This window comes from Hemicordylus capensis, chromosome 2, assembly GCF_027244095.1.
Source record: "Hemicordylus capensis ecotype Gifberg chromosome 2, rHemCap1.1.pri, whole genome shotgun sequence".
In the NCBI taxonomy this organism is placed as follows: domain Eukaryota; kingdom Metazoa; phylum Chordata; class Lepidosauria; order Squamata; family Cordylidae; genus Hemicordylus; species Hemicordylus capensis.
The window spans coordinates 382,209,974-382,236,697 of record NC_069658.1 but is presented as its reverse complement, the minus strand read 5'-3'; the positions used below and the strand labels follow the sequence as shown (position 1 = coordinate 382,236,697).

Here is a 26,724-nt window from a genome sequence, read left to right as displayed (position 1 = left end):
AAGTGTTTCATGTTATGTGTGATGATTTGGCAGAGGTGGAAAGGAAGAACAATGCATTTTATTATGTATTTTGTATAGATTGTATAATATTTTGTATTTGTATAGATTTGTAAGTAATTTGTATAGAATGTATAATAATAGGGGCCCCTGGTGGCGCAGTGGTAAAACTGCCGCCCTGTAACCAGAAGGTTGCAAGTTCGATCCTGACCAAGGGGCTCAAGGTTGACTCGGCCTTCCATCCTTCCGAGGTCGGTAAAATGAGTACCCAGAATGTTGGGGGCAATATGCTACATCATTGTAAACCGCTTAGAGAGCTCCGGCTATAGAGCGGTATATAAATGTAAGTGCTATTGCTATTTATATTATTAGAATGAATTTTAATTCAACTTATTTCATATTAATTTAATCAATCTTGGCCTGCCAGAACATCAAAAGTTAAATATTGATTAAATTCATTTTTAATTCATTGCACTTTAATTTGTTTGTTTGATTGATTGTTTGATATTAAGTGTTACTCTAATAATCAGCGCCCTAAGAATTGACCTCGGCCCCCATGAACCAAATCACTGTTGGTTTCGGCCCGCCAGGTCATTTGAGTTGTGCAGGCCTGCTCTACATTCTGCACCCTAGGTGCTGCCTAGTTGGCCTAATTGTAGCACCAGCCCTGCAGATATGCCGCCTACTGATTGCTGGTAGCGCCAGCCCTGCAGATATGCTGCCTACTGATTGCTGCCTTCTGCCGGGAGGCCCCCAGAGCTTCCATAATGCACCATGAGTGCTGGTCAGGAGGCTACTTGTGTGTAGGTGCTGTGTGACACCAACACAGGAGCATTTAGCCCACTTTGTGGAAGCCCTCACGCCCAAACCCCAGGCTAAGCAGCGGGCTCCCTGAGCAGGCTTGTCACTGGTGGTACACACACGCACTGAAAACCAGGCTGGGCTTCCTTAGTCTGGTTCTGTGATGTGAATAGCTCCTACATCTAGGTTGTAAGTCCCTCAAGACAGGGGTCTATCCTTCATTCCATTTGCCTTAACCAGTCACAGGTGGTCCTGGGATGAGATTTGAGGATGGGCCTCTTGTTGCTGCCACCACCTGTCCTCTAGCTGCTGCCATGTATGGGTTATTTTACAACTGGCAATGTAATCCTGCCTTGTGGGGTTTCTTTTCATATAAACACAATTATAACAATTATATGATACATTTGCAGTTTAAAGTTTATCTTCTTAACACAAACAATAGAATTTGCAAAATAAGTTACAGAGATTAGCACAGACTCTTGTATCCCAAACCAAGGCTTTTTGTTGTTGTTCCTGACTCGTTTGAGAGCTCTTTCTTGGCTGTGGTGTTGAGATACAGTCTGTTGTTGCTGTCCCCTCTTCTTGAAGTCTGAAAGTAGTCAATATAGACTTAGCAAACAACCAGCTCACAGGAGCTCTCTAGTTAAGGGCCTTCTTCTTCAGGCCTCTGGATCCTCTTGGGATATTTCCATACACCACAGTATTACACATTTATTATAGATATTAATTACACATAATTATTAAATGTATACATTTACTTAAACAGCAACCAGGTATCTTTATCCCTGAATTAAATACATATAGGCTTAGCAAACAACCAGCCCACAGGAGCTCTCTAGGTAGGGACCTTCTTCTGTAGGCCTCTGAGGAGTGCACCTTTTTTGCCATATGTGGTAGTCCCTATTCAACTTGAGGCCCCCTACTGGACAAGCCGATATCACCTAATGTTTTAATCCTTAAGGAGCAGGGGTTACACCTATATGTTGGAGCCAAACGCTGTGCTTGTCCCCAATCCGTGGCAGCCACACTGCTGCAGTCTGATGACATTACTCTGCTGGTGTGAACTCCATGTCAGCATGAAAACTGGCCTACCTTAAAGGAGTTGCCTATTCTTGCTGGGATGGGGCAGCTCTACTGGTTCCTACTAACTAATATCTATTAGTAAGAGTCAGCAGTCGGAATCACTGAGTCTTATTCCCAGGTAGATGTTGCCCTCCTTGCTCAAAGGAGCTCCACCGCCATTCTAAAATTCCTATGGGCTAGAGTATGTACCTGCAGCACTGAAATTATTTGAGGCCAAGACATTGGCACAACTCCAATGGTGCCCAAACAGGGCGCCCCTCCAATTTTGCCCCCTTGGAGCTGGTGCAGTCCAAATAGCTAAGAGCAGCCCTCCAAGTGTCTCGCTGTGTCTCAAATACGCTGGGAAACAGGCATGATAAAGGTTGAGGCCGGAGTGTGGCTACATCCACCTACCTACATCAGAGGGATAAGTGAAATAGACAAACTCCCTATGTTGACTTTAAGGAGTTGAACAATTGAAACTGCCTTCTACTGAGTCAGGCCATTGGTCCATCTAAATCAAGGCTGCTCAATTTCAGCCCTCCTGTAAATGTTGGCCTACAATGCCCATAATCCCTGGCTATTGGCCACTGTGGCTGAAGATTATGGGAGCAGTAGTTCAAAAACAGCTGGGGGGGGGGCAAATTTGAGCAGGCCTGATCTAAATGAGTATTGTCTACACAGACAGGCAGAAGCTCTCCAGAAAGATATCTTCCCCAGCCCCCTATCTGGAAATGTATGTAAGGAACTGAACCTGGTACCTTTTGCATACAAAGCAGGTGTTTGGAGCAACAGCCCCTCCTCATATTGTGTACCCTCAGGTGGCATCTCATGCAAATCTCTTTCCTACAGCTATAGGAGCTTGGGGGTAAAAGGCTATATCTCCCTATGTATTTTAGAATTCTCTCATCAATGAAGGGATCGTATGAGAACACATCATCACTGAGCAGTGAGTGCAGTGGAAAGTGATGTGGTTTGTGGTAAGCTGTATGGGGGAGTTTGTCTTGTTCTCAGGAAGTTGACAGGAAATGGAGTGATAGCTGTTCCATAGATCTGCCTTTCTCCAAACTTCTTTACTGCACTGAGGGCATGGTGAGATGCATGTCAAAAACAGGAATTTTTTTGTGTATTGTCAAAAACAGGAATAGCAAATAAGGGTCAGTGTTGGACTTTGGGAAGAGATTGGGAAGAATGAACTTAATGTTTTTGGGAGACCAACCAGGAAATCAACACAAGATTCCTCCAGTAGCTGTGAGGCAGGAGCAGATGAAGAGTTCTCTCTGTGGGCATAGATCGGGGTGTAAGCTGTAAACTGTAAAGCACATAATCTTTTTAGGACTTGGAGGTGGACTCTTGGTTACTGGGAGGTGCAGAGAAGAGAGTGTAAGCTAAGAACCCCAGCAAGAAGATGCTGCCTCATTGGTCTACCTTCCTGGGAAAAGATTTCATTGCTTATGTTTGGAGTTACCTGGCCATTGTGCAGCCATATGTAAGAGCCACTCAAAGAGAAGGAAAAACACATCAACTTCATTTTCTTAGTTCTTAGCACTCAAAGTTTTCTACTTCTTACCTCCTGACATATCTGCTTCTTCATTTTTCTTTTCATCACTTCTCATTCCCCCACAACCCATACCTTCTTCACAGCTTTTATTCTCTGCTTCCACTCCCAACAGCTGTGCTGTTTCCTCTACCTCTCCTTATTTCTGAAGCTACTTCTCCTTTTTTTCCTCCTCAGGGCCCATTTTTGTAAGAAATCCTTTCCTGAATTATTCTAGATCTGTCTTGTGTAGGTCTGTGTTGCCCTCTGACTTTCCCTTGCTCCATTTCCCATCCTTCCTTGCCCTCTGCAACACCATCAAAATCATTAGAACAGAAATAGGAGCCATCCAGTCATGGTTAGGTGTTTTAAGTCCCATGAATTTCAATGTGAGAGTAAAGCACACGGAAACTGATGAGACTTAAAAGTGCTTAACTTTGAATGGATTGTGCCCAGTATTTAACAGCAATGGACTCAGGACAAATCTTAAGTTGGGTTAATTCTGTATGTTGTATTACTTTCAAAATGTTTGAAAATAAAATTATTGTTTTATCATCTTTGCCACCTTGTGAAAAGCTCCATTTTGAGTGGTGATTGAGAGATATTAAATGATTATTAAGGAGCATCACTTACTGATTCCCAAGCCATTAACTGCCATTCTTGGAGTGTTGCTGTTGTTCATTAAGCCTTGAACAGCAGGTGATGTCCAGTTCAAAAACAGAACAAATAAAAGTAATTGGAGCTTTTGTGATGAAGACTGCAGTACCCCCAAAGGGACACAGAGTAGCCCTTTCTTGTGTCGTATCTCCTGAGCAGAAGGGAAGAAGCAGCCAGTCCAGGGAGCTTGTTTTCATGCATTCTGTCCCTAGTGGCTGCTGCCTGCCCCTCCTGTAGAAGAGGAATGTGGTCTTCTTGGTAGTTCAGTTGGCTTGTTTATCAGCTTCCATGTGGTTTAAGGCATCTGGATTCTTGAGGTCTAAATATCTGCAAAGGCTGCTAACAAAAGGATGGGAATGGATTGTCTTACACTAGAGGAGTGTGACCATAGAATGGTATCTTAACAGGAAGCACCTAAGGAATGGGTGTGCTAATGTAATGTTGCTTCTCTATGGAGATTACATTTTCTTCACTTCCCTTGCATTCCCCTTCTTAGCTGCTGCACCTGACACATGGCAACATCCCTTGCAAATGTGTCTTTGTCCATTACTGACAGGGCTTTCATAAAATTAACAAAGAGTCAGTGTTGGGGCCCCTGTTTCCAAACTTGCTTTAGAGGGGCTGCCTGTCTGGTTAACACTGATTTAAAGTCGATGTTTGTTTTGAGGCGTTTTATTTTCTTTTGCTTGCACCCTGTTGTAATCTGCAGTCGTTCCCATGCATTCTCGATCAGCTCTGAGTCCTTGGACTCACAAAGGCACAGTCACTTAGCATTAATTCTTTCCTGCACCAGGCAGGCAGCACTCCCCTTTAGCTGTGGTGGGGCTGAGCTTCCCAGGCCAAACTGTCATCCATTGAAAAGCAAGCCAAAGAAAAGAGACATAATGGATTCTATTGAAGTGCGATCTGTCTCGTGGGGTGGAGTGATGGGAGCGCAGAGGGGCCTGAGAGCAGAGATGAAGGAATGTCTCATGAAATTTGGGGTCAGGAGTCTCACAAGGATCTCTGTTTCTCTCTCATGGGAGTGCACATGTGGGCCAGGCATTATACAGGGTGAAGTGGGCTTGGGAAGTGATGGCCAGATGTCTCTCACAGTCTAACACTTCAGGGAGTGCAGTCTTTCCAGCGGTTTCTGTACAGGTCCAGTATAGTGCCTGTTTTCCATTCTGTTTTCCACCTATAGATCACACACCGCCCAGAGCCTCTGGATAGAGCGGTTTATAAATGTAATAAATAGTAATAATTATAATATAATATAATGTGTACTGTAGTCTCTAGATCTTGTAGCATCTTACTCAGGGGCGTAGCTATGGGAAAGGGGACCTGTGTTCATCCCTCTTTCTGGCGGCCCCCCAGAGTGAGGGACACAATGAAGAAAATAGGGAGGGGTGGAGCTGGAGGGCCCTCAGAAGCTGGGGGCCCATGTTCTTGGAACCCTTTCGCTCAATTATAGCTACGCCCCTGATCTTACTATTAAATAATGGATTGACCTTTGGTGATTGAAATGCTTTGTGGCAGTAACTGAGTGCTTATTTATGTTAATAAAAATGTGACTTCTGGGTCATAAGTATCAACTGTTTTGATATTTCAGCTATTTGAAAAACTGGTGGAGTAAGCCACCAGAAGCCACCTTAAGTGGCGCAGCGGGGAAATGCTTGACTAAGAAGCAGAAGGTTGCCGGTTCGAATCCTCGCTGGTACTATATCGGACAGCAGCGATACAGGAAGATGCTGAAAGGAAGAATCTCTTACTGTGTGGGAGGAGGCAATGGCAAACCCCTCCTGTATTCTACCAAAGAAAACCACAGGGCTCTGTGGGCACCAGGAGTTGAAATCGACTTGACGGCATACTTTACCTTTAAGCCACCAGAAGCAACTTGTACATCTTTCTCACTATCATAGGAATCTCTTTTTCACTTATTATGAAACAAGTGAATTTGTTTTCCCCTGTTATGTGCCATAAGGTATTTGAGCATGTATGATGGGGAGTGATGTGCTTGCATGTGGGAAGGGGCTACCTTTGAATAGAATAAGCAAGTCACATGCAAAGAGAACTATTGATGGAATTTTGGGGCATGCATGCATAGTTCCTCCCCAGTCTCAGGTTTACTCTTATTTGGTACATGTAATCTTGACCAGCACATGCAATCTTGTGCATGTGCTGGTCCTCTGGTAGCTATCTGGGGGAATCATGATGCCATTTTACACACAGGAATGATCCACCACAACCCTTCTCTAGAAATAATGTTTTCTTTTTCTTTTCTTTTTTTTTTTGGTTCTGCTTTCTATACTTCTACCTGCTCATTAAGGCATTCATGCATGAGCAGCACTAGAAATTTGTCTTATGACATGCATCTAACACTGATGATAGAGTGGTGACTAGCATTGATTCAGGGACACACACACCCAATTCAGATCTGCTCTGAGCTTTGAACTGGAACCAGAAAGAGGCTTACCTCCAGAAAGCTTATGCTCACATCAGAACATGTAGCACCATATTTGTGCATTTGGTGCACATCTATATTTCATACATCTGAGCTACACAATAGCAAGGGATACATAATATCATTGCAAATGTGTATTCAGTTATGTTTATGAAAATGCTAATATTACAAGAAATTCATACAGTTCATTCAGGTAAAGCATTAACACTGTGAAACCCTGATTTCTTTGTGGACAACTGTAGCCGCTTAAAAAAAAAAGCATGCTATTTTAGTAATACTCTCAGAAGCAATATACTCAGCTTGCAGAAAGAAGGGCAAGATTCAACTTGAATTCAGCTTTGATGCTTTTAGGCAGCAACAGTGGCTGACATCCTAATTGGAAGCACCAACACTTCCAATGCAGTGCTGCACTGAGCCTCAGGGACCTGCTTCCAAGGTCAGGGGAGAATGGCAAAAATTGTGTGCGCACACGCTTACACACACACACACACACACACACACACACACACACACACACAGACAGAGGAACTGGAGCTGCAGAACAGCAGCACTGGCACTTCATGAACTCACGAAAACAGCAGCACTGGCACTTCAACTCAGGGCTCCTTCTGCAGTCAGAATGTCATCGAGTAATGGCTGCTGGATGCAGTGTGAGTTATGTGTGTGAGATAAGCCTCCTTTTGTTTGCTAAAAAAAAGGTGAATATTTATACATTTAGTTTTCAAGTGAAATCATCTAGAACCAAAACAAAATAATACTTTAATAAGTGTCCCCAATTCAGAATTAGTGGATGGTTTTAAAATGGCTAGTTCTAAAGCAGAGTGAAGGCCAGTTTCCCTCCCAATTAAAACACACACACACACACACACACACACACACACACACGAAAAGCAAAACTCATGTGCTAGCAATCTGAATGGTAGAATTTGGATGTCAGACTTCTATTCTGTTGCTGTCCTCCTTGCATTCAGAAACATAAGTTTGAATTCAAATTTGTCTCACATTCATTCTAGCTCTGTTTTTTATGAGGTGCTAATTTATTTGGTGGTGTCGAAAAGAATTTATGGAAATCATGCAGCATATATAAGTTGTTAGCTTTTTCTTCTAATGTTAATACAAGTGGAGTCTTGATTCCTGCACCCACTTACTGCTGGTATGTATTTTAAAATAAAAAGTGATACTTTCCAAGTGTACCATTGAATGATGATGCTAAACATGGTGTGTGTTTTATACTCGGGTATGTGTACATGAGTAGCAAACGTATAATAAGAAACAGCCATTAGGCCAACTTAATTAGCTCTGGATTATGCCCCATTTAATACAGCATGTTCTGCTTCTGCAATAGCTGTTTGTATCCCGTGTTTCTAGACTGTGGTTCCCAGTAAAGACAGCAGCAGTCTTCTCAATGCCAGTGGCTTAATGCCAGTTGGATATGGTGCCTGTATGGGCACGAGGGAGAGAAAGAGACTGCACACCTCCCTGAAGCACTGCCATAAAGGAAATGCCCATGAAGAATGAATTGGTTCCTGTGCCACCATATGGTCGGAGTGCTGCTGCTGGCTCATAAGCCCAGTGGGAGTGGGCCAACTCCACACTGTGCCATTTCCCAGGCATTGATTTGTCAAAGGGGTTGTGTGATGGATTCAAAGCCATTGATATTCTAGCAATGGAAGGAAGCTCACTTTTCAAATGCAAATTGCCCCACAGGAATGATCGTGGGATTTTGCCAGAGAGATGAGCCTCCCTGTTGCTGGGTAACAATGTTCTTTAAAAAAGAGCAATTGCTCTTTGCAGCAATGGGGTCTAGCAATCAAGCCCAAGCCACTACCCACTGTCAGACCTAAAAGTGCAGGATCTGTCACTCTAGGTCTGCAGAGGCGACACAGCTAAAACCTTGTCCAAAGGGAAGCTTCCAAATGATGACAAACTGCAACAGCACTGGTGCAGCTTCAGAATGAGAACCAAGGAGGGGCATCAACTTGGTCATGCAGAGATGACTAGGGTGAGGCCTTGGGAAGCCAGAACTCTCAGCCAGTCAACCAAGAGGTCTTCATCTTTTCAAATGCCCTATTGTTCCCTGTTGACCTCTCTGTGTCCCTACATCCACAGGGTGTGTCTAGCACATCCCATGACAGCAGCTGCTCCTTTCCCCTTGGATATGGTATCCCCTCTTATAGAATGAGCTGGTCCTCACAGTAAAAGTACCGCTGGAAATCAGGTGGAGGACACAGAAGGAGGCACATACACCTTCATCTGGACGATGAAAATGTTGGGCGGAGGACAGGGAAATGATCATGTGCTTTCATAACATGGAGGTGGGGTCATAGTAAAGCATCTGCTTTGCATGCAGAAGGCCCCTTGGTACTTTCCAGATCACACACTACAACAGTGTCACTATGTGTCTGTTAAGTGTGCTTCTGTACTGCCTGTGTTCCAACATCACAGTCCCTGTGCTGTCAGCAAGGTACTGTTCACATTTCCAATGCCTTCTTTCAGGTTTTATCTTTGTGTTACAGTACTACAATGTTGTAAAAAAAAAAAAAGAGAGAAAGCGGTATTTTCCTATTGTAGGAGGTTCATGCAAGCTAGAAAAGACTGCCCCCCCCCCCGCTGGTGGCTTTGCACAACACTATTTACAGTTTCAAGATAATACTGCCAAGCCGAAGTAAGCTACCGCTGAACAGCGTGTAAGCTGGAAAGTGCCCTGGTTCAATCCCCTGGCATCTTCAGGTAGGGCTGGGAGAGACTCCTGCCTGAAACCTTGGAGAGCTGCTGAAAATCAGTGTAGATGATACTGAGCTAGATGGACCATGCTCTGACTTGGTATAAAGCAGCTTCCTGTGCTCCTATGTTGAACAATCAGGTACCACCAAAGCGGAATGCATGCTAGACCTCCATTTAGCCAGCCTCCTGAACTAGAGTCTTGCCCTTGGGCCATTGCGAATCTGCCCACTTTCTCCTGGAACTTTCCCAGACAGCAAGCTTTACCATGGGCTTTCTGCGAGGCTTTACTGCGCAGGGACTTCGGGGTAAATTGGACCCATATGTGAACACACACCTCCATTCTGGAGGAGACGTGAACTAAAAGCTGGGTGTGAAAAACTTCCTGCTTTTAACTTGTTTTTCTTTTGTCATTAGAGCACATCTTCACAGGGTAAGAGCTCCTGGCTGGGGCCCTGTTCTCACAAAGGCAAAAATAACCTTGCTGACTTGCTAGCAAAATTATTGGAGATGCTGCTAAAGGCATTTGAGCTTCTGTGCAATTTCAGTTCTTCTTAAAGAAGAGTTCTGTGAATCTCAAAAGCCTACATACTCTTACTATTGAACATTGACTCACCCACTCTGACTTCTTCTATGTCCCTTTAAACCAAAAAGGAGAGAGGTGCTGTTTCCTAGCCTCCTATCCATCCTATGGCTACGTTGAAAGCCTGCTGCAAGTCGTCTTCCTGCCCCTACGAGAGTGTGGTTAGTATGGGACTTGAGGCATTTATTTGCTAAGAAGGATATGAGAGAATAGCCAAGAATATTATAGTAGGAAGGCTGCTGAACACAACTATTAAGCAATTATGAAATAACATCGCCACTACCTATCACAGCGAAAGAATGCGTGGAAGCAGCCTCTTGCTGCTGAATCTAAAAAGTGCTGAGGCAAGCATGCAAGCCCTCCAAGGGGTGCGTCTTGCTCAGACGGCTCCTCCATGCCAGCACAAGTAATCCGATTTGCTCCTGTGCCTTAAAGAGCTGGAGCTGCTGGCTGGGAGAGTTCCCGTCAGGGTTCAATTGGATACCAAGTTAAGCAGGAATTACCTCTCATGGATATATAATCACGGATAACGCCACCTAAATCTTTGGGGAAGAAATTAGGTTTATTGGACATACTGGAGAAAATTACATATATGCACAGATGCTGAAAGACACAGGGAGGGGGAGGGGAGGAGACGGGGAGAGGGATGGATAACACTTATATCCCTGCTGCCAATTCTTCCTGCCTCCTTATTAACACCATCAGCATCTTTGGAGGTGCTGATGAGCCGAGATGGCCGTGGATTATGAAAGCAAATTAACCCCCCTAACCTGCTCTGCCTGTCAATGGAAATCACATGCTGGCGGCTAGGAAGAGAAGCCAGTGCTCCGGTAATGCTCCTGTTCTTTTACTGGACAGGGAGAGGAGGAGGAGGAGGAAGGAAGCTGCCTTATGTCTTTGCTCTTGGTCACAATTCACAAAACACTGGTTTGGGGATCCCCCCCCCGCCTCTCCCCAAGGCTTTCAGATGGAAGACCTAACATGTGGCTTAGTCATGAGGGGAGCAGGGGTGGGTGGGAAGAAAGAGCAGGGCGCCCAAGGAAGGGCCTCAGTCCTGGGCCCTTCTCGGCCTTTCCCGCTCATCTCTCATGGTCCCACCACACAGGGCCACTTCTCTGCCCTCTGCCTGGCACTCAGTGCTGTCCGTAGGGCAGGGCAACTGCCTGGGTCCTGCTCTTGTTGCTACCGTTAAGATTAACTGCAAGGGGACCCTGCACTGACAGATTTTCCCCAGGCCCCACACCCTTACCTCAGTAAAACTGAATCAGAAGATAACACTGAGATCACTTAGGCTCTCCCAGCACAGGCAGAATTGTGGACAAGCATTGCTGTTTTCAGCTGTTGAGAGTTCCAGGCTTGAGAGAAAGAGCCTCAGGCTCTTTTTGGTCCCCTTTCCCATTCTCCGACCCAAGAAAATCCATGCTCGGATGCTGGCCAATGGAAATATGGGTGCCCCACCCAGCACTCATCCATGTGCCATCATCCATGAGCTGTCTCCAGATCTTGTCTTTGCCTGCCTTCTCCTCCTCCCTTGCAGTATTCCCACTTGAGAGAGAGATAGAACAAAGCCAGGGAAAAGCTGTCTGCCCATTTCAGCTAAGACTGCATGAAAGCTAGACTTGTTGCTCAGGGCAGGGGCAAACTGTAGACATGAATGAGATCAGGTAATCGTGGAGGGTACTGAATTCTAGTGTGACATGCTAGTGGGAGCCTTGAACAAATGCTAAGTAATTTAGTAACTGAGTTGACTTGTTCCTGACTTTCCACAGCACCACCCCCTGCTAAAATACAGGGTCTCAGGGAATCCCTTGCATATTTAAAACAAAGCCTGGCGCTTTCCCTGACAGCTGGCTTTACTGCAAGGCTTTACTGCGAGTTGCCCCCCCTCCAAAAAAAACATGCAAAAAGTGGATTTTTTTTAACCCCAGATATAAATCAGGCTACACTCTTAATGCACACTGAAAAACCCAAATTGTGTATAAAGTGGTCCCCAATAGCTCACAGGGACTTCAGGGTATATTTGGCCAATAAATGAATGCACACTTCCATTCTGGAAGAGATGCGAACTAAAAGCCGGTGTGAAAAATTTCCTAACAGAATAGAGATTAAAGGCAGGGGTGCAGATCCCCGCAAACATCTGAGGAGTTCCCTCCTCATTTTACTGAACTACCCCTTGTCAATAACTCATACCATATCCCCCCCTCAAGGTGTCTTCCCCCCAAAGAATATTAAGCGAGGAGCTGCTTCTGAAGCATTCCCAATTTCTGCACCTTTGATTAAAAGGCTATGTTGTTGTTGGTTCATATTCAAGCCTCCCCCCACCAATTCATGAACCATATTACTTATCCGCTCCAAAGTGAGATATAGACAAATGCATTGACATTCACACACAACATGGAGCCCCTTATGCTCCCTTACTATCCTTAAGCTCTTTTGCTGCACAAAGAACATTCTGTTCCATTGATCATCTGACTATTGATGACAGACATCTTGACCAACAAAGCACCAGTGTAATGGGAGAAGCACCAATGCTTCTGAAGAGTTCCAGACTAATACTTGCACCAGTGTGTGGGAAGGGGAGGTTGTTGAAATTACCCCCAACCCACAGTGTGTGTGTGCGGGGGAGAAATTTCAACAACCTCCCCTTTCCCTAGAAGCCCTCTGTATCATCTGAAAAGATGTCAGTGAGGGCTGTGCTTGACACGTTTTCACATGGCACAGAGCACTTCCTGTGGAAGGGGAGTTTGCTGAAATTTGCCATCACTTCTGTGCTAGCCGTGGAGCTGGAACAGTCAAACCTTTCAGAAGCGCTAGTTCTTCATTAGGAAGTCAGCTAGTATTTTTAATTGACAGCATCTGGAAAATGTTGCTGCTGCCTTTGACCAGGGAGTGGGGAATCAACTATATCAGTGTTTCTTAACCTTGGGCCCCCAGATGTTGTTGGACTACAACTCCCATCATACCCAGATATGGCCTTTGTGGCTGAGGATGATGAGGGTTGTAGTCCAAAAACATCTGCGGGTTAAGAAACCCTGAACTATATTATGAACTGCAGGAATGTTAAAGATCTTCAGAGCCATGAGACAGATGGTTACATTCCTTTGTTTTGAGATATTCCAGATAATTAGACCAAAGCAGAGACCCCAGATTGACTGGAGAATGGCTGGGTAGCGTAGCCCTTGGCACAATGCTGAATAATCCAGCCTTGCTGATCTGCATGGAGTAGTAGTCTGTAGAACTCCTGGCTTGGATGACAGGGAAGTACTTGAAGATAGTGACAGCATACTGTATGCTGAAAACTCCTGATTTTTAGAAGCTCGATACAAAATGAGTCTGATTTCTGCCCTAACAGAGAAGCCTGACCTGCACCTCACAATCTCGATACACATAGATTGCCTGATGTATCCACCAGATGGTTAGAGTGAGATTTCTGTCCAGACAGCCTAAGCACAGATAGATCAGTCGGACGCTAGCTTAGTGCTCCCTTGTCACGTATCTCAGACAGGCTGTGAGGGATAAAGCATCAGCTGGTGGCAGGTTACAGCAGACAGTCATATCTCTTTTATCGTGAACTCTCTTCTCTGATTTGCCCATGCTGATGGATACTGGGAGCAGAGCAGTGGACCAGAATAAGTTCCTCTTTCTTTCTCATGGTGCACAAGTACTATGCCAATGTGGACTAGTGCAAAAATAAATAAATAGCTCAGAATGGAGCACTTGAGCTTGCTACCTGGCTGAAGCCTCTCTACTCCCTCTCCCCACCCCATCCCCCCATTTTACCACTGGGAATCTAGGGCACATCTATATTACAAACTTAAGTCAAGTTTGCATGGATTTAATTTTGCACTGATTTTAGCAGAACTGCATTTTATTTGCACTTCAGCAAATAAGAAACCTGGGGGCCATAATTTCAGGTCACTGAGAATTCTCCGTTAGATATCCTTAGTGCCTTTCTTCCATAGAATGACCAATCCCAGCAGGACCAGTGGGGCACTGGCTGGGAGCCCAGGGCTATCAGAGGGCTCAAAGCCCAATTCTGCCCAGTGTCTCACTTCTTGCAGTGAAAAATTTGGCAGCTGCCCACATGGCTGCCTAGAAGCTCTCTGAGCCACTACAGCTGCCCAAGAAAGCCTTCCTCGGGCCCAAACTCTGGTGGAGGCCTATCTTGGTGGCAAGGGCAACAGCCGCTTGGCATGCTCCTTGGCAGCCATGCTAGTGGCTGTCATTTTAAAAAATCAGCTCCTCCCTGTCCCTGTATGACACAGTGACTGGGGTGGAGCATTGCATTACCGATTACAAAAAAGATGGCAGCCACCAAGGAGCTCTCTGGGCCACTGGCACTCCCTCCACTCAAGTACTTGTACTTTATGACGGTCATAGGCCAGAACAACAGCAGTGATACAATCATCCAAATATCAACATTATCAGAAAAATTGATAACTGTAGTAAAATACATAGATAGTACTTCTACATTTCCATGACCAATTTGGTCAAAATCCTGGAGGAGCTACAAGAATACAGTGAGCCTCTTTGTAGCTAAGAAACAAAATTTTGCAATTCGATATGTGACATTAGAGTCTTTATCAGATAACAGATATTTAATAAATTTCATCTGGGTAGTATGGAAATTTTTTAAATAAAGGCTGAATCAACTTTAACCAAGAATCAGAATCAAATACACATCATCATAAAAGAACTTGAGCAATTGACTCAACCTCACCTGAATCTCATGGGGCACAACCGCTGAGAGACTGAGATGCTATGATACTTACCTTCTAAAAGTACTGAGAGGAGACATGGGCCCTAGAGAAAAAATAAGAATAAGAATAAAAATAAAAATAAAAAATAAAATAAAGCCCATCAATACTTAGAGTAAGTGAGTGAAAATAAGTAAGCTGATGGAGAAGATCTTAGAGATTCTCTGTCGATATATATTTGAAGTTTGTCTTAGGTTGTGCTAGAACCCCATGGCCCAAACCTATTGTTTAATAATATCTATTGCCTTTTCCAGTCCTAAAAATAAGAGGTGCTGTGGCATAAGGCCATACAAGAGCAATTTATTTGTAATGTTCTTCCACCAGTTTGAGAGATAATTGTCAGCGAGTATTAGGGAAATCAGCCCAATTGGAACTATATTTAACCTTTGTCATGCTGTTAAAATAGCTAGCCAAGCTTTGGCTTCGTTTCTAAGTAGTCTGGCCTCTAATCTCAAGGCCACATTAGGAACACATCTAGGTGTCAGAAAGAGAGGTCTTTAAAAGCCAGACTGTACTTTTTCAAGAGGCCTTAAGTTGGAATGAGGGCCTAACTGTGCTCCATATAGTAATTGCAGTGTCGACTTGCTGTGAATAATTTAATAGCAGTCAGAAGGAAATTCCCTTCCTGTATTCAGTGAAATTTTAAGATGGCTGCAGCACTTTTTTGTGCCAAGGAGGAAACATAATTGACTTGAGCAGTTTTCCCTCTAGACGGCTGGAAGAACGCCTAGATATTTGAAACAATTAACTTGACATTCTATGTCATGGTTGTCTATACAGCATTTATGAATCTTAGTGCTGTTAGAAAAAACATGACTTTTGTTTTTTTATGATTAATAATTAATTGCTCCTTCCTGCAGAGTTGAGCGTGAGCCTCCTCAGGCCAATCTGGCTCTGTGACAGAATAACAGCATCATCTGCATAAAGCAGAATAGGCAACCATTTATCTGCCAGTTTTGGAGCATGTAGATCTAACCCCTGCAGATGTTTAATTAGAAAATTTATGTAAATATTAAACAGAAAAGGGGCCAGTATACAACCCTGTTTGACCCCCTTAAATGTCGTAATTGGGTAAGAAAGCTGGCCAGCATGTTTACACCTTACTCTAAGTCTAGAATTGTCATAAGGTTTATATATCATCTGCAGCAACCATTTATCAACTGTTGGACTACTGAGTTTATCCCATAAAAGAAGTCTTGAGATTGAATCAAAAGCCACCCTAAAATCCACAAATGCAGCAAACAGTAAAGAATCTGAGCTATGCGTATATTTTTCTGCTAAATGCTGTAAAATCAAACAATGATCTATAGTAGATCTTCCAGCCTATATGATCTATAGTAGATCTTTAAAACCTACCTCTTCATCCTTGAATATGTTCTTCTGATCAAACCAATCACAAAGCTTCCAGCACAAATATCTGGCATATAATTTGCTAATTATTTGACATAAGTCTTTAAAAGACTTATAGGCCTGTAATTGGCAGGATCATTTCAATAGCCTTTTTTTTTTTTTAAAGGACAAAATTGTCTGTATAGGTAAACAATGATGTTAGGATGGGAACCCACCACTCTAAATTAGCCTTTATTAACTCTACGGATATAAAATCATTACTGGGGCTTTGCCATGTTTTAGCTGCTAATGGCACAGCAGGGAAGTAACTTGCCTAGGGAGCAAGAGGTTGCTGGTTTGAATCCCCACTGGTATGTTTCCTAGACTATGGGAAACTATGCTTCCCAGACTATGGGAAACACCTACATAGGGCAGCAGTGATACAGGAAGATTCTGAAAGGCACCATCTCATACTGCACAGGAGATGGCAATGGTAAACTCCTCCTGTACTCTACCAGAGAAAACCACAGGGCTCTGAAGCTGCCAGGAGTTGATACTGACTCAACAGCACAACTTTAGCTTTATTAACTGCTTGGTCTCAGTAACTGATACTGTCAGCCAGTGTTGTATATGATCAACAGACAGATCTAGAGGTTCTTCTCACAATCAGTGAGAAGAGCCTGGATGGGGTTTGCAAGGAGAGCGGGCTAAGCCCGCTCTTTCCACAGACGAGCAGTCGGTCTGCTCTGGACAGCTGAACCAGCCGCCCACATGACTACCAGCTCAGTTACAGAGCCAGCAGGGCTGGGGGGATCAGGGGCTGCACGGCCCCCGGAAGCTCCAGCATACTCTGCGTAAGCTTGCAGGGCATGCTGGAGAGACCCCTGAGTCAGGAGGCTGCTTTTAAGCCTCCCGGTTGGGGGTGTGTGTCTACTCATGAGTTTCCGCAGCGTGGAGCCACACCGCAGCAGCTTACGATCGTAGAGCCCGGGTTAGCGGAGCACTCGCTCTGCTAACCTGGGCTTAGGGGAGGGTTACTTAAGCGGGTTAACTGCTTGGAGGCCACCGGGCTCACCTGGCAGCCCGGTGGTTCTCACGGTCAGGCGAAATCAGGCTAGGCTCCCTTAACCCATTTTCACCTGATCGTGGGAATAGCCTCCTAGTGAAGAGCTCTTAGTACAAAATTCTCCATAAAATGAATGAAAATAAGACTCCCATGCTCCTACCGGGGCAGCAAGCCAACCGGGACAACCCAGAATCAGGGCGCCCCGCAGTAATTTGCCAAAAGAAGGAAAAGTCATTGGTTTTAACCAATTCATTCAGATGCTGCCAAGCTAAACCGAGTGGTCCTTATTTTCTTTTTCAAGAGAGTTTTGTATTTTCCTTTTCATTTCCATCATAGCTTGACTAGAGCTGGATGTAGGTTCCATTTTATAGCAAACGTAGGAATCAATTAACACTTTTTAGCAGCCACACAATCTTGATCAACCCATTTCTTAGAAGGAAGGCTATGCCTTACCAGATTTATGTTAGTCTTTATAACAAATAGCTGGAGCTTCCAAATGAGCACTTCATATAATTCCATTACACTTTTGACTAGAGAAGTTGGATCTATACATCTCTCTAAAATAGCTGTATATATTTTTTAAAATTCCATAATCAGAATTGTACCATTTGGCAACTGTCTCACTCACCCAATCATCCCATTTGACCCTAGAGGGACTGGCATCAACCAATAAATCAAGTTGATGCCTACCCTTTAGTTTACTACTAAAGTAAACTCCTGCTAGGTCTTGGTGGCAAGGGTGACTCCAGAGGTGGGAGGCAAGCACTCAGACAAGAAGCTTGCCCCCTACCTACCCCCCATTTCTGTTTCAAAATTTAATATGTAGGACACACCTTGAGCACCCATAAGTGCACTTTGCCCCTTCTGTGCCCTCTCTCAATTTTTATTTTTTATTTTGGTGCTGCCACTGCTTGGGGGCTCACCAAGACACTTGGTGGGGGGCTCCTTGGCATCAGCAATGATTCCTAGACTCCTGTGGGGGGGGAGAATTTAACCATTAGACCAGATTAAGTTTAAGTGTAGATTTATCATCAGCTTTGCTTTGCTCAGCACAGGTGTTCCAACTCAGTGCAGGCCATAAGCAGTACAAAGTGCTCCAGATTTTGCACACTTTTCTAAGGCTTGGATTCTAAACTCTCACCCCCACCCTCACCCCACCCCCTGGATGTGCCCATTGGTGGACATGTTTCTTCCAAGCAATCTAGTCCTTTCTTCCAGAAGTAGTAGTAGACTCTCTCATAATACACAATGGGAAAGCTGAGTAGAGTATGTCACAATGCAAGGAGAAAGCCCTGGGGACATGAACAAGGGGACATGTCTTCTGTGAGGTGGCCCCACCTCTGCTTGTTGTTCTCTGTAGTAAAGTGCTGCCTGAGATATGCAATGTCCTGAGAGCTCTCTCTCTCACACACACCTGTCATGCATACATAGAATTAGGAAGCTCCACTAGAGCTTGCACCATTGCTGGGGAAGGTCATTGCTGTGGACAGGAGCCCACCGAGGCCAAACCAAATCTCCTGAGGCCTGAATGGTTAGAGCTGTTAGAGCCTCCACACAGGCACCCCAATCACCCATATTGCCTCTTCTGTGTTTTGCAGCATACTTCAGTTTTTACTGGGCATTCAGGTTGCCAGCTTCCGACCCAGAGACAGTTGAATGAACACCCCCAGTGCGCTGAGATCTTGTTCAGGGAAAATTACTCATGCCTCATTGAAGTAGAGATTAACTGCAGTCACAACAGAGAGACAATTACTCCTTAATATGAATCACTGCATAAATGGATGCTCTTTTTGAATGTTCAAAATGCCAGTGGAATATAGTGTACACACCCAAAAAGGAATTGTTTTCCCAGGCCTTCATCCTTCCTTAGTCTTGTTCATCCTTCCTTCAGACCATAATCACATACACACTCACACACATACACCTCTATATAAAGACCTCCTGTTGTCCCATCTTCAGTTTTCACACACAGACTTCACTATTCCTCCTTCTTAGAGCAACAGAGCTGGCCATTCTTCTGGCTGAATCAGAAAAAGTCCTGAAGACCTTTTCCACACATTTTGGAGCCAGTAGATGAACTCTTATCTTCTCTTGAAACCCAGGGACAAGCAAGCAAGCAAGCAAGCAAACAAACAAATATTTAAAAAATACTAGCTGGGCTGGGTGCAGAACATCTGCACCTCTGGCCGACCCACCCACTACCATTTCTTCCCCCCCACCCAGCATGCCTGGCTTTCTGGCCGACCAGCCACTCCCCCCACCGCCTGCTTCTCACCCCCCTCCACGGTTTCTGGCTGGTGGGCTGGCCGGAAAGCTGGCCTGCCACCTCCTCTTGCCCACTCCCAGTAGCAGCTGCCTCCTCCCACCAGCCAGGCTGGCCCGCTGCCACCTCCTCCTGCCAACCAGCTGCCACTGCCATTGTCTCCCCATCCCCATCGCTATCTCCCAGGCAGCTGCTTGCCAACTCTCGCGAGAGCTGCCACATATGGGATTAGCAACGGGTACATTTAGGAGAATTAGATAGATAGATAGATATAGATAGATACTGTAATGGATGAGTTGGGAATATTTTCCCTGGACCCAAACTGCTCATGCTGTGGTGAGGAGGGAGAGTGTTGAAACAACTGGAAGGACTAGAACAGAAAGTACAGTCATGACCACATCTCCTCCTAAGGATTCCCATGCAGTTGTCCTGAGCCTTTGGAAAGTGGATAGCTGAGCTGCTAACCCTGCAGGCTTGGCCTATATACAATGAAGCCAGCTTGGAGCTAATGGCATCTACAAGATATTAGCTCCTTCTTGGTAATCCTTGCTGTGAGGTACCCTGCGGACATATAATGCAATGAATAACTTGTATGAGCTCATCAAGAACCTGCCCATGCCAGCTCCACACTGGTTATTGCAGGGATCCAGGCTGTGCATTGGCATGCCCTTTGCCTTGCAGCTGTTCTTTCCTAAATGAGGGACAGGAAACACAGCAAAAAAAAAAAAAAAAAGAACCCATGGGTAAGGGAGGAATTGCCTTTTGTGAACTGCCCCAGCATGGAGATAGCCTGGGGTTCCCTTTTCTTGCCAGCACCAAATGCCAGCTGGCATCAGCAGAGCCCTGTGGATGGGAAGAAGGGAGATCCTTAGTGAGATAGGCTCACCAGGTGTCTCACATCTTTTGTTTTTAAGATGTCTTGAAATCCATCTACACTTGGTGTGAGGATTGGGGATAGTTGATGTTGGTTTTACAGAAGAATTGCCAGTGTTCAGCTTGCTTTGGAAATTCTTGCCTACACACTTTTTCAGAACATATTTCTCTCATGAGGAGGCAAACACAATGCCAAGTTTAACTCTTGGATGCTCCAGAACTTCTCAGCTCCTGTGAAAACAAATGTCACCTTCACTAGTGTCTTCCAGATTTATGGCTATAGTCTTACTGCCTTGAACTTTTATAGTAATTTGCAATTACAGTCAGAAGAAGATATCACAAGAACTGGTCTCAGAATGTGTGCAAGTAGGCCAAATCAGCATAGAATCTAAAAGCATTGCTCTTGCTAAAGTCAACATTGCAACCATCTTTCTTTATAACCATGTGGATCTGTTAAGAACCCACTATTTTCAGAGCCCTGATTAACAAGCAGCTCCTAGCTCCAAGCAGAGATTTCTTTGAAAGCAAGAACATCATTTGGTGACAGAGTCTCAGACAGAGAGGACTGCATGACCCACATAATTGTGTGTTGCTCAGAGTGCTCCCAGGGGAAGGGAAGATCAGCAAAAATCTCCTCTGCATGTGAGCACCCACACTTCAGAAGTGGGGATGCTACCAGGCATCCTTTTGCTGCAGGCATGCAGCTTTAGGCAGAATATTGGCTACTGATAGCATTGGGCAGGTTCCTATGGGAACTGTTGGCCCTTCAGGCAGGGGAGTATCTAGGGTGGGGCAGGCAGGGCATCTTTCCCGGGCGCCACTTGAAGGGGGGCGCCATTTTTTAAAATTAATTTTTTAAAAGGCCGCCAAAAACAAAATGACCACTGTGCATGCTCAAATGGCCTCTGTGAGGCCCTAGTCCAGGCCTCGCAGAAGCCTTTTGAGCATGCGTGGTGGCCATTTTGTTTTCAGCAGCCATTTCTTTAAAAAAATATTTTTAAAAATGGCCACCGCACATGCTCAAATGGTCCCTGCGAGACCCTAGAGGCTAGCAGGGGGAGGGGGAACCTTTGCATACCCCCCACAGCCTTTAGGAAGCCCCCTGAAGGGGCTACAGGAAAAAATATTTTTTAAAAAATATGTCACTGTACACATATTCAGTTTGGCACTATGTACAGAGAATCAGGGCTTGTGAATACTGAGCTGAAGCTAATGAGCTAGGATTGTATTCATTTGCTCTTACTTTGCTTCTTGTGATAAGTGAGTTAAATGTGATGTCTTAATAACATGGCTATTAACAGTGAGTTTGTCTTTGAATCAGTGTGAAATCCTTAGAATTAAGGCCCACTGGGAGTTTCTTGCTCTCTTTCTCTCATTTTAACTGTCTTTCTGTAATACTAGAATATATTCCAAGCAGTAATACTGTTTACTCTGGATATCTTTAATTATTTTCAGAGTATCTGGGAAAAGTCAAATTCTCCATTTATTTTTAAAACTTATGTAATCATGATGCTACAATGCATAGTAGAGAATCAGACAGGCACTTCTGTTTAGTTTTCCAAGTACACCTCCACATAGTATTTGGGTATTTCATGAGCCGCAGCATACTGAAATTTGTAGTTTCCCAGCATTTTTAGGTCTGGCTATGTCCACTGCTAAATATTTTTTGAAATATTAAAAGATTAACGAGCTTGACTTGTATTTTTCAGCTGATATGGTAAAGTTATCTGAAAGATGGGTGTCAGATGTTTGGACAGGGGGCGCAATTTCAGTGCTTGCCCTAGGCGCTATTTTCCCTAGATATGCCTCTGGACCCTGGTCTCAAGCCATATAGGGCTTTAGATGTCAAAAACAGAATCTTGAGTTGTCTCCAGAAATGAGCTGGAAACCAGTGATTTTTCAATACTAGCAAAATGTGTTCTGGGCAGCCACTACTAGTGAATTAGCTACCATATTCAAAGGCATTCTGACATGCAAAGAATAGCTATAGACAAGTCCGGATGTTACATGGACATGAATAACTGGAGAGGCACAATTTTAGATAGGTACCTTTTCAAGTGGTGGTTCTCTTCTGTGTAGCAGAAGAAGAGCTATTCACAGCGGTCCCTATTCACTCCAGCATAAAGTTCTCTCCCAGTGTTACTGGTGTCCTTCTTGTGCCTTCTATAAAAAGATTGAACCCCTTTGGGATAGGGAACCATCTTCTCATTCCTTTGGCTATGTAAACTGCTTTGGGACCTTTAAAAAAAGAGAGACACATAATTTTATACCTTGCTATCAGTGTTCTCTCTAATTTTTTTTCATCTGTGTGCAGAATGAGTTTTGTTCTTTGTGGCAGTATCAAGGTAGTGTGTGTGCACATGCATTCAGAGTGAGGCCTTTCTGATTCAACCTGAGTGGGAACAAAAATTAACTGCGCAGACATCAAAAATGTGTGAGCATGCGCACACGTGCATGCCTTAGAGGGAGCACTGCTTGCTATCATGCTTTCCACTTAGTTATCTTTTCTTCTAAAGTAAAAAAGCCTCAGGCTCTTTAGACCTTCATGGTAGGAAGAGATGCCAAGCCTTTTAGGTTGCAGTTATCGTTTTGCATGCTACCTTACAAGTAATATCTGTGTGCACAAATTATAGAAGCGGGACAGTTCCTATACCTTTTGTCATAGCCCTCTTAGCTACAGGGGAGCCTTAATGATTTAGCCAGAGTATGATGGGACTCGGGGATTTCATCATCCCCCTAGTTCAGGGCTGCACAACTTCAGCCCTCCTGCAGATGTTGGCCTACAACTCCCATCATCCCTGGTTATTGGCCACTGTGGCTGGGGATTATGGGAGTTGTAGTCCAAAACCAGCAGAAGAGTTGAACTTGTACAGCCCTGCTCTACTTCTTCCCTCATAATTTGAACACTGAATTCCCATCGAACAAAGGGTGGGGGGAGACTGACTTGATCCAGCTGCCTCACTGTACCTTTCTGGGCTCTAGAATATCCTCTCTGAGATGGAACAATCTCCAGAACTGTGCACGATATTCTACATGTGAGTCCACACCACAAACATATAATGGTCTTTATACTTGCAGATCTTCTTGGCTTGGAGAGACAAACAAGTAGAAATGCCTGAAAGGTACATTTGGGAACTGAAGTTTGGTCTGTCCACCCAGTTATCAAATATGACAAGAGTTTTGAAGGAAGTGGCATTTAAATGTGCACGAACATGTTTAAAAATATAATTTGCAATCATGAGCTCCAGTCCCCAAAACTATCCAAAACCAGTTGAAAGCTGGCTACTGAACTGGTTATCAAACAATTTCTTGTTCAGCTGGTATGTGAACAGGAACCAAGCCAGAAAGACTTAGAACAGAACAAAACCAAACCCTAATGAGTCTGAACTAGCACTGAAATGCTTTGACTCCCTGCTCACATCAGTGCAGCAGCTGCGCCTTGCTTCTAGCCTCAAGCAAGCAACAAAGTTTGACGTCTTGAGCCAGATAGAGGGAACGGGGCTTTGCAACACCTGGTTCGCCATAGTCCTGGTATCTGGGATAATGGAATGGAAGTGGTCCCCTTTACCTGCTCCTTTCTTTTTATCTGCTCCCATGTCCTTTGAAGTGCTGCACCTCCCTCGTTCCACCACATCCGGGCATCAAGAAAAAACTAGGAAAGCCATCTAGCCAAGCCCTCTAGCGTCAAGACAAAGAATAGCAAAGACTTCCTTGCTCGCTCACTCACTCACCCTTCCTTACTCTATTACTGTTACACAGGAGCGTAGCTAGGGGAGAGGGGGCTGTGTTCACCCCTCTCCCTGGTGGCCCCTTGGAGTGAGGGAGATAATGAAGGAACTAGGGAGGGGTGGAGCTGGGGGGCCCTCAGGATCTGGGGGGGGGCAGGTTCTTTGAACCCATCCGCTCAATTGTAGCTACACCCCTGGAGTTACAAATCCTAGAAAAGATGTGGGAGGTGGGGAGGTGGCTTTAATGAGGTAAGCTGAGGAGGTCGCATCAGGCAGCAGACTATTGGGATACCAGTGAGGCAGCAAGATGACCTCCCTGCCCCCACCCTAACGAGAGAGAGAGAGAGAGAGAGAGAGAGAGAGGGCAGGGGAGAAGGGTGTGTAAGGGGTGTGTGGCATTTGGTGCCCAGAAATCTTGAGCTGCCACTGGAACAGACTAAATCTATGTTCTATAGGAACTTCTCTCACAAATACAAAGTAATCTTATATAGATTTACCTAAGAGTTTATTCACAGACAACTCAATTTTCACCTTCTCCTTTCCCTCCCTTTTTCTTTCCGACTCCACCCCCTCTCCCACAGGATCCCCACTAGGACAAACTTCTAAACAACAAAACATAAAAGATACTGAATAGAATACAACCATCTGCAATGATAAATGCCAGGCAATCTAGGCTAAGAAAATGTCTTAGTCATCTCAGCTGATACTGACCTAACACTAAGACACGGACAGACAGACATTTTCCACTCTGTTTAGGGGGCCTATTCACATGTTATATTGAACACTCATACGATGAGTGTACAGTGTACCCAGGTACAGAGCTGTACACAGGTACAGTTATTCACATGTTATGCTGAACACAAGTATAGCAGTACACTTCCTATTTCTACCATACATTTGAGTGGCCATTGTTGTGGGCACCACAGGCATTCTCCATGACCTGACACAAGCTGTTCAGGGCTTTATTGTTGCAGCACATCCAAGGTTCCACTAGCAGCCTTCTAGCATAAGAAATCCATGTCATCATGGTGTGAGGAAAAAGTAATGCTATGCTTATTAGGTCACAGATATTGTCCTGACTGCCAGAACACAACAGCATAAGTCAAATAGTCCAAAAACTATATTCCACAGCGCCACCTTGTGGGCTCACAGCACCAAAAGACTGGAAACATTTTCTGATTCCAAACTAATAGAGTACAGGCCAGGGACATTTTGCTGACTGGAGCAGAGAGCACCATGGTGCCCCCTCCCTTCTTTTCATTTCTGTTTTTCCCCTATTAAAATCAAGCCTCAGTTCCTTCATTCTTTCAGATATCTCCTTTCCCTTTCCTTTTATGCTAGGATGAGAAGAGAAAAGGCAGTATGGTGCCATTTCACCGCCCTTCCCCTGTAAGCCATCCTTGGGGGGCAGGGTGAGTGTGGGTGGGCTGCTGTGTCATCCCTGGGAAATAGCCCCAAATCTGCTGCTTGAAGTGGCCCATTTTGCCATGCTTCATGGCCGAGCTGGCCCTGACCCCAAAGCAGTAAGCAGGCAGAGTGACAAAGGACAGGCATTTTTCATCCGCATCAGAAGAATGTGCTGAATTCAAAATTTGCACAAATGCCAGTTTCAGTAATGTGCAAAAGTACACATTAATGAAGTCTGACCATTTGTGGGATGCTCATTTGTGCCCTCGCTCCTACTGATTGAAAGGGGCCCTGCTTCTGTGTGCGAGAAATCCCAGCTGTGTGGGCCACACTAGAATGTGAGCCTGTCCTGCTTCTCTCCCATGGCCTCAGTGTGGCAGGCCTCAGTCACCACCAGATGACCAAACCTCCTCCCCACAGCTGGTCTGCTTCTCTGGGCTAGCCTCTGCCCTGGGGTCTTGGCTCTGCTCTCCAGCTGCTGTCTCCTCCTTGGCCATCTCTTCCCTTTTATGGAACACCTGCCTGCATTCCCCGCAGCATTGCAAGAGCTCAGTAGAGAGCTTCTGAAAGCAAGGATCCAGCTTTCATGGGACTTTGGCCAAAGGCTCATCTGGCAGCCATGCTGGTGTTGTCTCAGCAACCCTGCCAACATCATTTAGGTGCATCTGGGCTGGCCCTGTGGGTCATGTCAGGGGGTTCAGAGGAGGTGTTCCGGGCCATCTCCAGTATCTTTCTTTATCTGGTGGCACAGGCAGGGGTGATGTCTGGAGCTGGGACCCCCAACATTATGACTTCAAAAGCTACCTGATATACCAAAATGTAACAGACAAAGCTTTTCCTACTGCTTATCTCCATTCCAGAAAAAACGTTACCTGCTCAATTTCTGTGTGTCAGGCTACTTAGAAAGCCCTGGATCAGGGGCTAGGGATGTGCACGGAACCATGGCGGGGAGGCTTGAAGGTAGCGAGGGGTGCTGCTTTGAGAGTGGGGGGAGGGTTCACTTACCCCTCACGCCGCTTTCACTCCGCCGGCGTCAGTTTTTAAAAAAGCCCCGCTGAGTGCATGCAGGTGTGCATATCTGGAAGACGGGGACAACGGGGCGGCAGGGGACAATGGGGCAGCACTCCTACCCCGATGGGCTTTTTAAAAAAAACTGATGCTGGCGGAGGGAAAGTGGCGGGAGGGGTAAGTGCAAATTCCCCAGCTCTCAAAGCTAAACACTCCCTGCCGTCGAACTGACGGAATCGCCGGTTCCTTGAACCAGTTCTGTGCACATCCCTAGCAGGGGCTATAAAACTGAAACCATCCAAGTGAAATGTCATCATTGCCAACTCTTAACACAGGCCATTTAAAGCTCTAATATTTATTATTTATTTATTATGTTTACAATTAAAATCATTTAAACATTAAAATCAATTAACATTAAAATCATTTAAAATCCAACATTAAAAGTTTTAAAACTACAAATCTAATTAAAAGCCTGGGTGAATAAATATGTCT

The 26,724-nt window shown here is 44.9% G+C and overlaps 2 long non-coding RNA genes across 3 annotated transcripts; both read right to left on the bottom strand.

The window, feature by feature from the left end:
• Nucleotides 1–1,208: 1,208 nt before the first annotated feature.
• On the bottom strand, nt 1,209–12,349 carry LOC128341746 (uncharacterized). Its single transcript, XR_008314534.1, has 3 exons — nt 9,835–12,349; nt 7,068–7,184; nt 1,209–5,258 (listed from the first exon to the last, which is right to left on the bottom strand). It is a non-coding gene; the product is annotated as an uncharacterized LOC128341746 (long non-coding RNA).
• Nucleotides 12,350–12,463: 114 nt separating this feature from the next.
• Nucleotides 12,464–24,387, bottom strand: LOC128341747 (uncharacterized). Of its 2 annotated transcripts, XR_008314535.1 has the most exons (4): nt 24,315–24,361; nt 23,658–23,767; nt 22,139–22,327; nt 12,464–14,604 (listed from the first exon to the last, which is right to left on the bottom strand). It is a non-coding gene; the product is annotated as an uncharacterized LOC128341747 (long non-coding RNA). The 2 variants fall into 2 exon arrangements; XR_008314536.1 differs by lacking the exon at nt 23,658–23,767 and having other exon boundaries at nt 24,315–24,387.
• Between the last annotated feature and the right edge of the window lie 2,337 nt (nt 24,388–26,724).